The sequence below is a fragment of the Garra rufa genome, chromosome 22, assembly GCF_049309525.1.
Source record: "Garra rufa chromosome 22, GarRuf1.0, whole genome shotgun sequence".
Taxonomy (NCBI): domain Eukaryota; kingdom Metazoa; phylum Chordata; class Actinopteri; order Cypriniformes; family Cyprinidae; genus Garra; species Garra rufa.
In genome coordinates, this window is record NC_133382.1 from 29,254,598 (window position 1) to 29,268,989 (window position 14,392).

A 14,392-nucleotide genomic window follows, 5' to 3' on the forward strand; every position below is an offset into this window, starting at 1 on the left:
CTTAATCAGTTAAAGACGTCTCCCAGAATAGAATGCAGAAACTCTTTGATGAATTTTACATTGTTTATAAACCGTGGTAGAAATCAAACATCAAGTGTTTTGGCATATGCAAGGATCTAAAAATGTGAGTTCTGAATGCACATGTGCATATTCGTATTGTGTCTGAGAAATGGTATAAATTTAGTGCGGATTAGAGATAAAGAATAGAAGGCTATAGCTGCCTCTCGTCTCTATCGTTCAGTACCTGTCAGCCTGCGTTAGCGGTCGGAGCCTTCCAAGAAGGACTCGCGTGAAACTGTCAGTGCATCCTCTCCACCTCCGCGTTCTGTCTCTCCTCCTCCTTCTTCCTCCCTCTCCGTCCCTCCCACCCTCTCTCTCTCTCTATCTCTGATGTGTTCTTACAGTGTAAGGCGCAGCCAGTGAGTGAAAGCCTAAGCACCCTCCCCAACACACACACACACCCCCACCGCTTGTGTGAACGTAAACACACATACACACACCACAGACGCGTGTGGTTGACCGCACCAGGCTCTCGGCTATGTGTGAAGACACGCGCAGCACGCCAAAGAAGCAGCACTACTGAATCTGACGCTCGCTTTGTAGCAGGACCGCCAACCCTATCGCATCGAAAACCATCCTACTTTCTCTCTCTCTCTCTGTCGTTTTCCCTCTCTCTCTCTTTTCAGTTGTACTTGTGTGAACAGAGCTGGAGAAAAGGAAATACCCCCCCTCTATCCCTCCTCATCTCTCTCACTCTCTCTCTCTCTTTCTGTCTGTCCTATGGTGGGATAAACAGTGAAAAGATGAGCCTGTGATACAGCCCCAGACCTGAGTGACCTGACAGCTCAAACTGTGAGTACACGAGTCTCTTACTTTCACTTCCACGCCGGCACGCACCGCATGCAGACAGCATACAAACTCTTTAATTGTTGTGTTTGAATATACAGGTGTATTGTCAACGGCTGCTTTTTAACCTTTGAGAAAACTCTTGATTTTTTTGCACTTGGCATCGGATTGGATGTTTAGATTCGCGCTGAATGATTGGTTTCATTTTGATGAAACAAATATCCTCTGGCAATCACTTAACGTGTGCGTTATTGCGTTATTCTAAAGTAGACCTCGCTCTTCGTTTATCCCTGAAACATAGGACTTATCTTGTCTTGATGTACCTCTTCTTGAGCAGTCAAAAACGATCTTAAAGAGTGACATCCATATTTCTTTGTTCTGTATTATAATTCAAATGGGCTGTCTGTGAAGTGGTGCCATTGTTTGCTGAATACTTCTTCTTACGTCTTTTGTTGTTTTAGACATTCTTTATGTCACATTTAGAAGGCATAATTCATTTAGTGTGGTTCGTCTTTGATTTATTATTGCATTCACAGAGACACACATTAGCCTTTATTGTTCATTGCAGTGTCGATTTTTTTCAATTTGTGTGTTGGATGAGAAGAAAGTGTGAGGTTTGCCTCCTCTTCGGATGACCGGACAGAGAGTGAGAGAGAAAGAGATACAGACAGAGAACAGCGTGTCACATTCGACTTGCTTGTGACGGTTTGCTCAAGCAGTGTAGCATAGCTGACAACTAAAGCGAGAACACAGTGTTACTCTTGCCTGGAAACAAAGCGAAGCATTTAAAATGCATTTTAGGAGTTTTTTTTGTTGCTGTAGAGTAGACGAGTACATATGAGCTTGATTTAATTTATTTTCTGGACCACAAAACCTTAAGTAGCACGGGTATATTTGCAGCAATAGCCAAAAATACATTGTATGGGTCAAAATTATCGATTTTTCTTTCATGCCAAAAATCATTAAGATATTAAGTAAAAATCATGTTCCATGAAGATATTTTGTCAATTTCCTACCGTAAATTTATTAAAAAATTATTTTTGATAATAGTAATATGTATTGATAAGAACTTAATTTGGACAACTTTAAAGGTGGTTTTCCATATATTTAGATTTTTTTGCACAGTCAGATTCCAGATTTTCAAATAGTTGTATCTCGGCCAAATATTTATTCAGTTTTCAGATGATGTAGAAATATAAATTTGAAACTATGTACTTATGACTGGTTTTGTGGTCCAGGGTCACGTATATTTTTTCAATTACAAAAAAAGGTGAGTGGTAGACATATATACTCTATATATGATTTATTAACATGTTATACAAAATATAAAAAAAAAAATAACATGAAATAGAATGTAAAACTAAATGTATAGCTACTGTTCTGCATATGAGATCATGGGATACATTGAAAAATAGTTTGTTTTTGGAAGTTTACATACTGAGTTGTATTGTTATTGTTAAAAGCCGGTTGCGTTGCATTTCTTCACTACACACCTGAACTTTGCACCTGAATAGTTTGTTATAATGTGTATTCATAGTCCATTTTAAAGCCGTCTTTATAATCCTGTACATCATTTTATAGTCTACACAGAATTATAACTTTTTACAATCACAAATTCTAATCTTGTTTAGCGTTGATTGTTGTGTAGAGTATTTTTTACACTTCTGTTTCATGCTGTTTTTGCACTGCCTGGATATTTTCTGTGATATCTACTGTCTTAAACAGAGATCAAAGCCACCAAGAAATCCATTTTACATGTACATATAGAGGGCATTTGCTTTGCTTTGCTTGCCAGTCGATTTTTACTTGCCCTTTCAACATATACAGCTATATATATATATATATATATATATATATATATATATATATATATATTTTTTTTTTTTTTTTTTTTAAATAAAATAAAAAAAAACATCAACTTAGTTTTATAATATTAAAAAAATTATAATATGCAATAATGCTGAGATAAACTTATTTCTTGCAATATATCAGAAAAATATATTAAGATTAAATGTCAAACATACATGTGTTTGACCCTGGAACACAAAACCAGTCCCAAATTGAGATTTATACGTCATCTGAAAGCTGAATAAATGTGCTGTCCATTGGTGTATAGATTTGGCAAAGATAAAACTATTTAAAAATCTGTAAACTGAGGGTGCAAAAAAATCAAAATATTGAGAAATAGCCTTTAAAGTTGTCCAAATGAACTTCTTAGCAATGAATATTAATAATCAAAAATTAGGTTTTGATATATTTATGATAGGAAATTTACAAAATATCTTCATGGAACATGATCTTTACTGAATATCCTAATGATTTTTGGCATAAAAGAAAAATCGATCATTTTGACCCATACAATGTAATTTTGGCTATTGCTACAAATATACGGTATATGTAAGTGTGTATATATACCATTTAACATTTATTTATATATAACATATTTTATTTACAAAAACAAATAGCATAAATGAACCTTTTTTTTAATAATTATGTTTGTAATTTGCAGAAATAGCTGGAAAAGTGTTGCATAGTGCGAAGCATTGCTTCTTTTGTTGAATTTTTTACTGTCCTTCTAGTAATTCCTACTAAGTCAGCTGGATTGTTCCCTTCAAGTACAAGATAGCAAATTATTGCAAAATGAGAGAGTAAATACTGGCCCAATGGGATGGGAAGGAGTTCTCTTAACCATCCCGAAACTCTTTTGCCAGCGGTCCATACTTATTGTTAAGCCCTGATATTGCAATAAAGCACTTTGCTGCTACTTCTACTGCACAACTACTATGACAATCTAATAGAAACCAACATCTTCTGGCAGTTAATCGAGCTCTCCACCTTTTTTCTCTCTCTCTCCTTTTCTCACTCTCCGGTGTGTATGCGCTTGTGTGATTTCACCATTAGGCTTGACTACTCTGCCGTTTCTCGATATGATGACAATTTCCTGCTGAGGCGCATGTCAAATGAAAAATGGTATGAGATGTGTGAACCACATGGTCAGAAAGGTTCACAGCTTGTGAATGCAGATTTCATTCATCCATATGTTACCGAAGAGTGTAGCACTAACATGAAATGAGCTTTTTTACCAAGCTCCTTGATTTCAATGTAAAATTGGCATGTTACTTAACTCCATCCCAGCGTGAGTCTCAAGCTTTTTTGTTGAAGGATTTCGTGTTGAATGCTCCTGTCAGAATGAGCTACATAGAAGTTAGCATCTGTGTAATAAATGCAAGTGATGGCTTTTAGGTGAACTCTTCAGAGTTCTATAAAAAGCCACCGCACAGACTGAAAAACAATCATAGGTGGCAAAGTTTATATTGCAAGTATGAGGGTTCTCTGCCAATTTAAAAGCTGATAAAGTGATATGTGTAAGAAACTGTATCGCTTTTCAAAAAAATTAATTCGATATAGATATTATAGCAGTGATATAACAGACTAAAGAATCAATTACAGTAGTGTAATTACATCTAAAAGAAATTAAGAATAGTTTTATACCAACAAATGTTGCTAGATAGAGTCAAATTTATCACACTGGGGTACCGGACTGGCAATTCTTACATATTTGGCAGAAAATCAATTAAATAAATTACACAGAGATCATTTTAGTTGTCAGAAGAGTGACTCATAGTTACCTAAAACTAAATTAATTTTATACCTTTATCTGTAACTGCATTTTTTTTAGACAAGCTTGCATATATACAGCAAAAACAGTAAAACTGTGAAATACTTTTACTGTTTTCTATTTGAATATATTTTAAAATGTAATTTATTCCTTTGATTTCAAAGCTGAATTTTTAACATTATTTCAATGGCATGATCTTTAAAAATCATTTTAATATTCTGATTTGCTGCTCAAAAAACATTTATTAGTATAATTATGTTGAAAACATATATTTTTTTTAGATTTGTTTGATGAATAGAAATCTTTGTAATGTAATGTTTTATCATCACTTTTGATCAATTTAAAGCATTCTTGCTAAATAAAAGTATTAGTCATTTCTTTCCCCCCAAAAAAAGAAAAAACAAAAATACTGACTCCAAGCTTTTGAAAGCTTTTTATTTCACATAAATGTTGATCTTTGGATCTTTCGATTCATCAAAGAGTCCTAAAAAAAAGTAAAAGTAATCCTGAAAAAATAAAAAACAGCAAATTTGCATATTTGCATATTAGAATGATTTCTGAGTAATGATGCTGAAAAGTTAGCTTTGTTTACAGGAATAAATTACAAAAACGTTTGACTGGTAATGTATACATATATAAAACGTGTATATATGAACATTTTTTTCCTCTAGAACAGCTTTTTTTATATGGGTCCACAAATAACCATAGTCTCAGTGGGAAAAATCCTGAATTGAACAGAATGCTCATTGAAAAATCACGGCAAGCAATATGGCTACAGCGACTGGCCTTTTTTATTTATTTATTTTTTACAGCTGCCTGGGTTCCTGAAGTATATTCATTTATTTTCTCCACAGGGATTTAAGCAATTCTTCAGTATGGAGTAATTCAGGAAAGGGCTTTAAACCCTGAAACCAAAACAATCAGCTCCTAAATGAATCACAACATTACATGATTTGATTCTGAAATAAAAGTTTTTGGAAATCAGACAAATACAAAGCATCAAGACTGCATCTTTTTTTTTATGAGACAGTGCGCTATATATCATAAAGCATTGCAAATGATGTAATCAAATCAGCAGTGGTGGTACGATATAAAACTATTGACTAGATTAGAAGTTTGTTAAAAATATCAACATGTATTGCTCTCCTGAAGCATTTACCATCCTTAGAGCTCATGTTTTTTTTGTTTTTTTTTTAAAATGTGTACATTATTGCTACAAATCAAATTTTCCTCATGGAGAGAATGAATGGGATTTTTTTAACACCCTCAATATGCTACCAAAAGGCTGCTTTTTTCTTTTACGCTTGGGATTTTTTTTTTTTTTTGCACATTTTGTGTGCATATGACCAGGATTTAATCTGTCATATCCAATTCATTTTTTCGATGGTTTGTCTTCTGCTTTATGGAGATAAACAGGTGGTTAAAGGGCCGTAGTGTTCTCATGGGATTGTAAGTTCAAATCCAAACTGTCAAGTCTCGATTGCCTACTTTCACTAGCGCAAAAACCTATACATCCATGCTTATATGTATTATCAGCACTGTATATAACCTTATATAATGAAAATGCTGAAGGACAAACATACAGTAGCTCATCCTTTCGGCACATTACATAAATCACCCAAGGAGTGTGAAAATGCACATACGGATTATCTGTCATCATCGAATGCACATATTGACAAATCAAAGTCGTAGCTATATTCGTTCATAATCTGAACCTAATGATGTGTTGGCTGACTGCGGTTGGGCTGCGTTAGTCCAGGGTTAAAGGGAACCACCCTGACCTCACCTTGGACCCCTCGCTGTCACAGTCGCCCGCCGAGTGACTGATGCAGGACTAAAGGACCTACTTGTTTATGTTCAATGGAGAGCTTTCGCTCCCGTCTTCCTGTTTATTTATGAGCCCCTCTCATCCAGCCTGAGCGAGGGGAGATAAATCTGTCACACTCAGATCTACTACCGCTACAACCCACCAGTGCACACAAGCTTACTCGCACTCTCTCCTTTAGTTAGGTTAGAGTACATGAAGACAGCGTACCAACATTTGTTTGCCTTGTTGTTATCACAGGGTTTTGAAATAGGGTGCAACGGGGCTGAGAGGCCCCTTAAGGAATCTGTTTTGCTAAATAAAGTGCCAACGTGCAAAATATATTATATTACAAAAAAAAAGATGTTAGAAGATTTGAATAATATTAAAAGGCTCAGTGACAGACAACTATTGGCTGTCTGTACAACAGACACTATGCTTACAGTCAGCTGAGCATTGCTTTATTTATTTTTTTGTATTTTTTTTTTTTAAACATAGTTTAGATAGGATACAAGATTTATGTGTTTGAAGTTTAGAGTGATCGGTAGGTCCGGAAACAGTGACTCATCTTCTTGTCATAGCTAGTCATGCTGCTCATATTTTTGGATGGAGCTGCATTAAAGGCCTTCTGTTTGATCATCTGTCTGTTTAGAAAGCCACCGGAAGTGCTGTCACTCACAGCATTCACACCATTGAGCACCTGTTACAAATATTTGCAAACATATTTTAATAGAAGTTGGACATTTTTGGAAACCCATTTATATTTTTATATGCATTCATTAGCTGCCGTAATGATGCAATTTAGGTAGAAGTGCGTTTATGCTTCTAAATTTTAAATATACACTACTAGTTTTTGAACAGTTTTTTAAAGTCTCTTCTGCTCACCAAGACTGCATTTATTTGATTCAAAGTACAGCAAAAATAGTACAATTTTGAAATATTTTTACTGTTTAAAATAACTGCGTTCTATTTGAATATATTTTAAAATGTAATTTATTCCTGTGATTTCAAAGCTGAATTTTTAGCATTATTTCTGCAGTCGCATAATCCGTCAGACATCATTTTAATATTCTGATTTGATGCTCAAAAAGCATTTATTAGTTTAATTATGTGGAAAACAGCTGAGTAGAATTTTTTTCAGGTTTAGTTCATTTCTATAATTTTATTCCCCCCCAAAAAATACTGACTCCAAGCTTTTGAATGGTATAGTGTATAATGTTATAAAAGCTTTTTATTTCAGATAAATGCTGATCTTTGGATCTTTCTATTAATTAAAGAATCCTGAAAAAATGTACTCAACTGTTTTAAATATTGATAAAAACAATAAAAAAAAAGTTAATCTGAAGGATCACGTGACACTAAAGACTGTGTAAGAATGATCAAATAATAAAATTTTGCTTTGATCACAGAAATAAATTACATTTTAAAATGTATTTAAATAGAAAACAGTTATTTTAAATAGAAAAAATATTAATAAATGCAGGCAAACTCTTTCGTGTTCAAAAACTATTGACTGGTAGTGTATATATACACTTTAATGCAAAAGTTTGGGTCTGTAATTGTAATTTGTTTTTTTATTTATTTTTATTTTTTATAAGTAATTTATAAAGTTATAATTTTTTATAACTTTGATTCTACAAAGATGCATGCATAACTGATGACATATGAAATTTATATGCAATTTTTTTATGATTCACCAAAGAATCCTGAAGCAAAAATGTCAAGGTTGTCACAAAAATATTAAGCAGCACAGCTGTTTTCAACATTGATAATAATAAGAAATATTTCTTGAGCACCAAACGATCATGTTGAGGGAATGGCTGCTAAAAATTCATCTTTCCCACCACAGAAATAAACTACAGTTTAAATTGTAATAATATTTCACAATATTACATTTTTTTGACCAATTAAATGCAGCTTTGCTAAGCACAAGTGAGTTCTTTTTAAAACTCCATAGCTTTACCAGACCGAACTGTGCATCCCAAATTTGCATTAAAAATTTTCAGCTGGCCGATGATGTTGTCTACAAGATTATCAGTCATTGTTTTTCCCATCAAATTGTGAAAGTTTAAAGGCAGCCAGGCTCAAAGGAAAGCTTAAAAAATGCATCTAACAGCAGCAACAACCTTTGGCGACGTGTGTTGATGACAGCTCTAGTGTAATCCCTCAGTATTCAGCTAGGCAACATTTCCATATGCGACTGCCAAGACCATAGCAGTCGAATCCATGCCCTCCAAGGAACGGCTTTGATAGTCAGACTCACAGAGATTGTGTGGTCCTAGACTGGATAATGTTAGTGCTATCCGTGAGACTCCCGACTGAAAAAAAAAAACCCTTACGATGCTGGGAATGGGGCGAGTACAGTATACACCATCATAAGGAAGGAAAACATCACAGCAACACCTGGGTTTAGGGGTCATAACTTTTCTACTGAATGCACAAACTGTGTCCTAAACGCTATACCGGAGCTGCGAAATGAGGGACCAGTGTTTGGACTGTGCCTCTGAAACGCCCTGACAAAAGACAGCTTAGCCAACAATTTCCTCTCCTTCACAGAGGGGGGAAATAAAAAAGCAAACTGGCTGGGGGAAAGACTAGCTTTATCCACAGTCCGTTTGATGTTGGATTTTGTGTGCGTGTGTATGTGTGTGTGCAGGGCACCACCGGTCCTGCGAGAGCATTGGTTATCATTGTGTGTCAAGGGAGGAATACGGTCGCCTCTGGCCCCTGGAGAGACACTCCTGCGTCACCCGAATCCACCAAAACAGGCAGAAAAGCTAGTTAACACAGCAGCCGTCGCGGACACACAGACCCTGGCCATTAGCGAACGCTCTCTCTCTCTTTCTGTGCCGGGTCTGGTGGTAGTGATTAGAGCGCTGTGGAAGCCGCTGTAATAAGGACGGGGCTACGGCTTTCGCGCTGGCATGATCTGCTGTGCGGCCGTGGCGGGTATTTCAGAGGGCTGCGGCGGGAAGATAGGGAGATTGAATGGGGGCGGGGGGAACTGTCCTGAGGTAAGAGACGAGAAAATGGGTGAACTGGTATTAGTTGGTAAAAGAGCTGGCATGGGCGGCAGGGAAAGGAAACGCAAAAGGCTGACGGGCCTGACGGCACAGTTAACCTTTAGATCTTTACGTAACCTCATGCTCTCTACTTTATATTATCCTGTGTGTTGTTATCAGTGCTATCAATTCTTTCATTAATTACTCTCCCTTATGTCATTCCAAACCTGTAAGACTTTCGTTCATCTTCAGAACACAAATGAAGATATTTTTGATGAAATCCGAGAGCTTTATGACCCTGAATAGACAGCAACGCAACTGCCACGTTCAAGGACATTGTTAAAGTAGTCCATGTAACATCAACATTCAATTTTATGAAGCTACGAGAATACTTTTTTTGCCCAAAGAAAAAAAAAAACTTTATTCAACGATTTCTTCTCTTTCTCTTGCATCAGCAGCACCACACTCATGCGTTGTGATACTCTTGTGAACACGCATTGAAGACTGATACGGAAGAGGAGAAATTGAGTAAACCCAGCTAGAACATTCCCACAACTTTCATTAACTTTTTCAAAGGTGTTTAAAGGTTAGGACAGAACATTCTTAAAATAATGTTTATAGGATGTTCTAATAACGTTATTAATAGTTGATTTACATTCCTGTAATGTTAAGAGAAAACATTCTTATAACAACATTTTTGGAACGTTCTTTTGATGTTATTTGTACACGATTGAGGTTCTCGTAATGGTAAGAGAAAACGGTTTTGGAACAACAGTCTTGGAACCTTTTTTGATGTTATTTGTACACTATTGAGGTTCTTGTAATAAACAAAAGAACAACATTCTCTGAACGTTCTTTTGATGTTATTTGTACACAAATGAGGTTCTTGTAATGTTAAAAGTAAACTTTCTTATAGAAGCATTCTCAGAATGTTCTTTTGATGTTATTTGTACACAATTGAAGTTCTTGTAATGTTCAAAGAAAACGTTCTTATAACAACATTCTCTAAACATTCTTTTGATGTTATTTGTACACAATTGAGGTTCTTTTAACATTACAAGAAAACGTCCTATAACAACATTTTCTGAACATTTTGTCATTTGTACACAATAGAGGTTCTTGTTAATGTTAAAAGAATACGTTCTTATAGAAGAATTCTTGGAATGTTCTTTTAATCTTATTTGTACACAATTGAGGTTCTCGTAATGTTCAAATAAAACGTTTTTATAACAACATTCTCGGGAACATTCTTTTGATGTTATTCGTACACAAATGAGGTTCTTGTAATGTTAAAAGTAAACTTTCTTGTAGAAGCATTCTCAGAATGTTCTTTTGATGTTATTTGTACACAATTGAGGTTCTTGTAATGTTCAAAGAAAACGTTCTTATAACAACATTCTCTGAACGTTCTTTTGATGTTATATGTACACAAATGAGGTTCTTGTAATGTTAAAAGTAAACGTTCTTATAGAAGCATTCTCAGAATGTTCTCAATTGATAGCCTGGAAAAATCCAGACCCTAATCTATTAAGATTAAGGGTCTGGCATCGAGCAATGAAAAGGGCCTAACTCGAGGGGCGGCACCAAGCGTGCATTTGAAAGTCTCACTGCACGCAATTGGATAACGCCATGACCAATCTCAACAATATACGGTGTGACGTATCCAGAGCGACGGTGCACATATAAGAGTGGATTTCAATGTTATAAGTTATAACATAAACAATGTGACAAGATTAATAACTATTAACTACGACAGCCGAATCAACCTCATAAAACAATTAGGTCCGATCAAACTATTCATTAAGTATCAACTAATATGTGGATGGACGCTAGCGTTTCATTCAGCAGCGAGACATATTGTCCTGTTCAAGTTAGGCTACTGTATTACTATTGAATAGTTCCGTTTTTCGTTACAGTAAGTTTACCAAGTGACTCTTACCATTTGTAAATGAGATGGACCTCATCCACCACAATCCCGATCAGGTTGTCCCGGTAGACCTTGTCCGATAACATTTATCGCCACTTCTTTTTTAACAGCCAGGACTCGGGACTGCCGAATGCTATCTGGCATTGCCCGCTTCGGATCTGTTCCTCTTCGTGGTCGCCCCATACGCTTAACTACCAGCGGAGCTAACTGATAGATTAAACTCTTGCCGTATCCAGTCGGCAAAACAGCAAAAATGTCCTTCTTGCAAAGGAACGATTCGAGCGCGCTTTTCTGTTCCTCTTTTATATGAAAAGCCAAGTCTAACTCGTTCATTGTAGCGGCCAAAGCCGCTTCAAACAACTGGTTTTCATCTGTAGATCTCTTTCAATGTTTACTAAATGATTCCGGACGTCGCAGCGCTGTCGTCATCAGCTTAGCTCGCCTCTGGCCCGCCTACATCAGATACACCGTTTTGATTGGTTCCCAGAACTGCTTACGTATTGCAGTAACATGCATCATTGCTCGATACCAGAGTGTCTTGCAGAGACAATTCAAATTGTGCTCTCGCGAGACCTCTGGATTTCCAGGATACACAATTGAGGTTCTTTTAACATTACAAGAAAACGTCCTATAACAACATTTTCTGAACATTTTATGTTATTTGTACACAATAGAGGTTCTTGTAAATGTTAAAAGAATGCGTTCTTATAGAAGCATTCTCGGAATGTTCTTTTGATGTTATTTGTACACAACTGAGGTTCTCGTAATGTTCAAATAAAATGTTTTTGTAACAACATTCTCGGAGCGTTCTTTTAATACAGTATGATTTGTACACTATTGATGTTCTTGTAATGTTAAAAGGAACACTGTTTTAACGACATTCTCGGAATGTTCTTTGGATGTTATTTGTTTGCAGTTGAGGTTCTTGTAATGCTAGAATAAAATGTTATGATAAAAACATTCTTGTAACGTTCTTTTTATGTTATTTGTACATGATTGAGGTTCTTGTAATGTTAGAAGAAAACCTTCTTTTAAAGTTCCAATAACATAAAACATGGGTGTTTCGAACAGAGAGAACATTCAAATATATAATTCTCATAACGTTATGACAATGGTAGATGTGTTCCACAAACATTCTAAAAAAAATTTAAAACGAAAATAACGTTTTCATAACTTATTGGAAATGTTAGCAAAACATTCTTTTTATTAGCTGGAAAGTCGCTGTTTTTGTTTTCTTTGCGCACAAAAAGTATTCTCGTAGCTTCGTAATATTACCGTTGAACCACTGATGTCACATGGACTATTTTATCAATCTCTTTACTACCTTTCTGTGCCTTGGGTGTGTCAGTTGTGTTGCTGTCTATGCACTGTCAAAAAGCTCTCAGATTTATAAAAAAAATCTTAATTTGTGTTCCAAAGATGAACGAAGGTCTTATAGGTTTGGAACGGGTTTTAATTTTTTTTGTTGAATTCTCCCTTTTAAAGGGCCTTTGGACATAATCATCTGTATCTTTTTTTATCAATAGAGATATAAAGGTGTGTTCAATTTGTCTGGTCACACCTGTGAGCTGTAAGTGTAGCTTAGCACAAGGGATGACAGATGGTCAGGTTGTTAGTGAGTGCACGGTTTGACCCGCCCCAGCGTGAGGAGCAGTCGACTGACAGCGGCCAGTGCATCTGCAGGCAGATCCCATACTCCACTGGACCGTCCCTTCCCCGCATGGCAGTCAGGTCTGGCCTTAACCACTCTGGAGACTCGCACTTACTGTTCGGAGCATTACACATCCATGAGAGGTGAAAAATGGCCAGTGTGTGTGTTCACTGAGAGAGAGAGAGAGAGAGAGAGAGAGAGAGAGAGAGAGACAAAGAAAGGTGTCCTCAACAAAAATTCTCACTAACAGCCACATTGACTTACACATACAGACATGCTGACCCAACACATCGGAGAAGCAAACACTGAGCAAATGTACACTTTGTATATGTGCAAGATGGGGGTTGGTGTTTGTGAGTGTGTTGGTATTGATTTATTGTCTAAAAGCATGGCAACATAAACAAATCATAACATGCAGCGTTTTGTTTGCATTGAAATTAGGTGCAAAAAAAAAAATTTAAAAGACAATAAGGAACCCTGCATTTCAAATCTTTGAACATTTTTGTTTAGAAACCCTTTTTAATAAGATACAAGCTACACAGTTACTTGGTGCTCTCAGAAGGTTACCAAATAAGGTTTTCCCAATGAATATGCATTTGTTAATATTCATATCAATTAAACATATTATTAATATTAATTGGAATAAAGCTGAAAATAAAATATAAATCTTAGATGAATATTTAAACACTGAAATTACAAACTGAAAAAAAAATGGAAACGAAAACTGAAAACTAATATATATATATATATGTATAATTACTAAATATGAATCTAAATCTAAAACTATAAAATAAATTAAAAACAGCAATCAAAATAAAATATATAAATATTACATATTATATATATAATTAATAATTACTAAATATGAATCTAAATTTAAAATGAAAGCTAAATATCTAAAAAAAATAAAGCAAATTAGAAACGGCAATAAAAATATAATATATAAATAATACAAAAATATAAGTGATATAAAATAATAATTACTAAATATGAATCTAAATTTGAAATGAAAGCTAAATATTTAAATAATAAAACTAAATTAAAAATGGCAATAAATTATAATATATAAATAACACAATTATATATAATTAAAATATATATATACAGTACCATTATATATACAAATATATAATTCCTAAATATTAATATATATAAATATAAACCTAAATACAAATATCTATAAATTATATTTACTAAATATAAATCTAAATTTAAAATGTAAATATATAAAAATAAAAGCAAATTAAAAACAGCAATATAATTTAATGTTATATATAAATAATACAACAATATATATAAAAGCAAATTAAAAAGGGCACAAAAAATGTTATATAAATAATGCAAAATATTTAGAATGAAAAATATTTAAAAATATAAATAATAATTACAAAATATGAAGCTAAATTTAAAATGAAAGCAAAATATTTAAAAAATAAAAGCAAATTACAAATGGCAATAAAATATAATATATAAATAATACAAAAATATATAATTCCTGAATATTAATGTAAATAATTAAATATACTGGTAATTAAAATAATAA

The 14,392-nt window shown here is 34.5% G+C and overlaps 1 protein-coding gene across 2 annotated transcripts in view; it reads left to right on the forward strand.

Moving 5' to 3' along the window:
• The first annotated feature begins 512 nt into the window (after nucleotides 1–512).
• rbfox3a (RNA binding fox-1 homolog 3a) overlaps nucleotides 513–14,392 on the forward strand; it is a 533,508-nt gene continuing 519,628 nt past the window's right edge. For both annotated transcript variants that reach the window (XM_073827724.1, XM_073827726.1), the window contains exon 1: nucleotides 513–852. The gene's annotated coding sequence lies outside the window, so the exon portion shown is untranslated. The remainder of the gene's footprint in view (nucleotides 853–14,392) is intronic.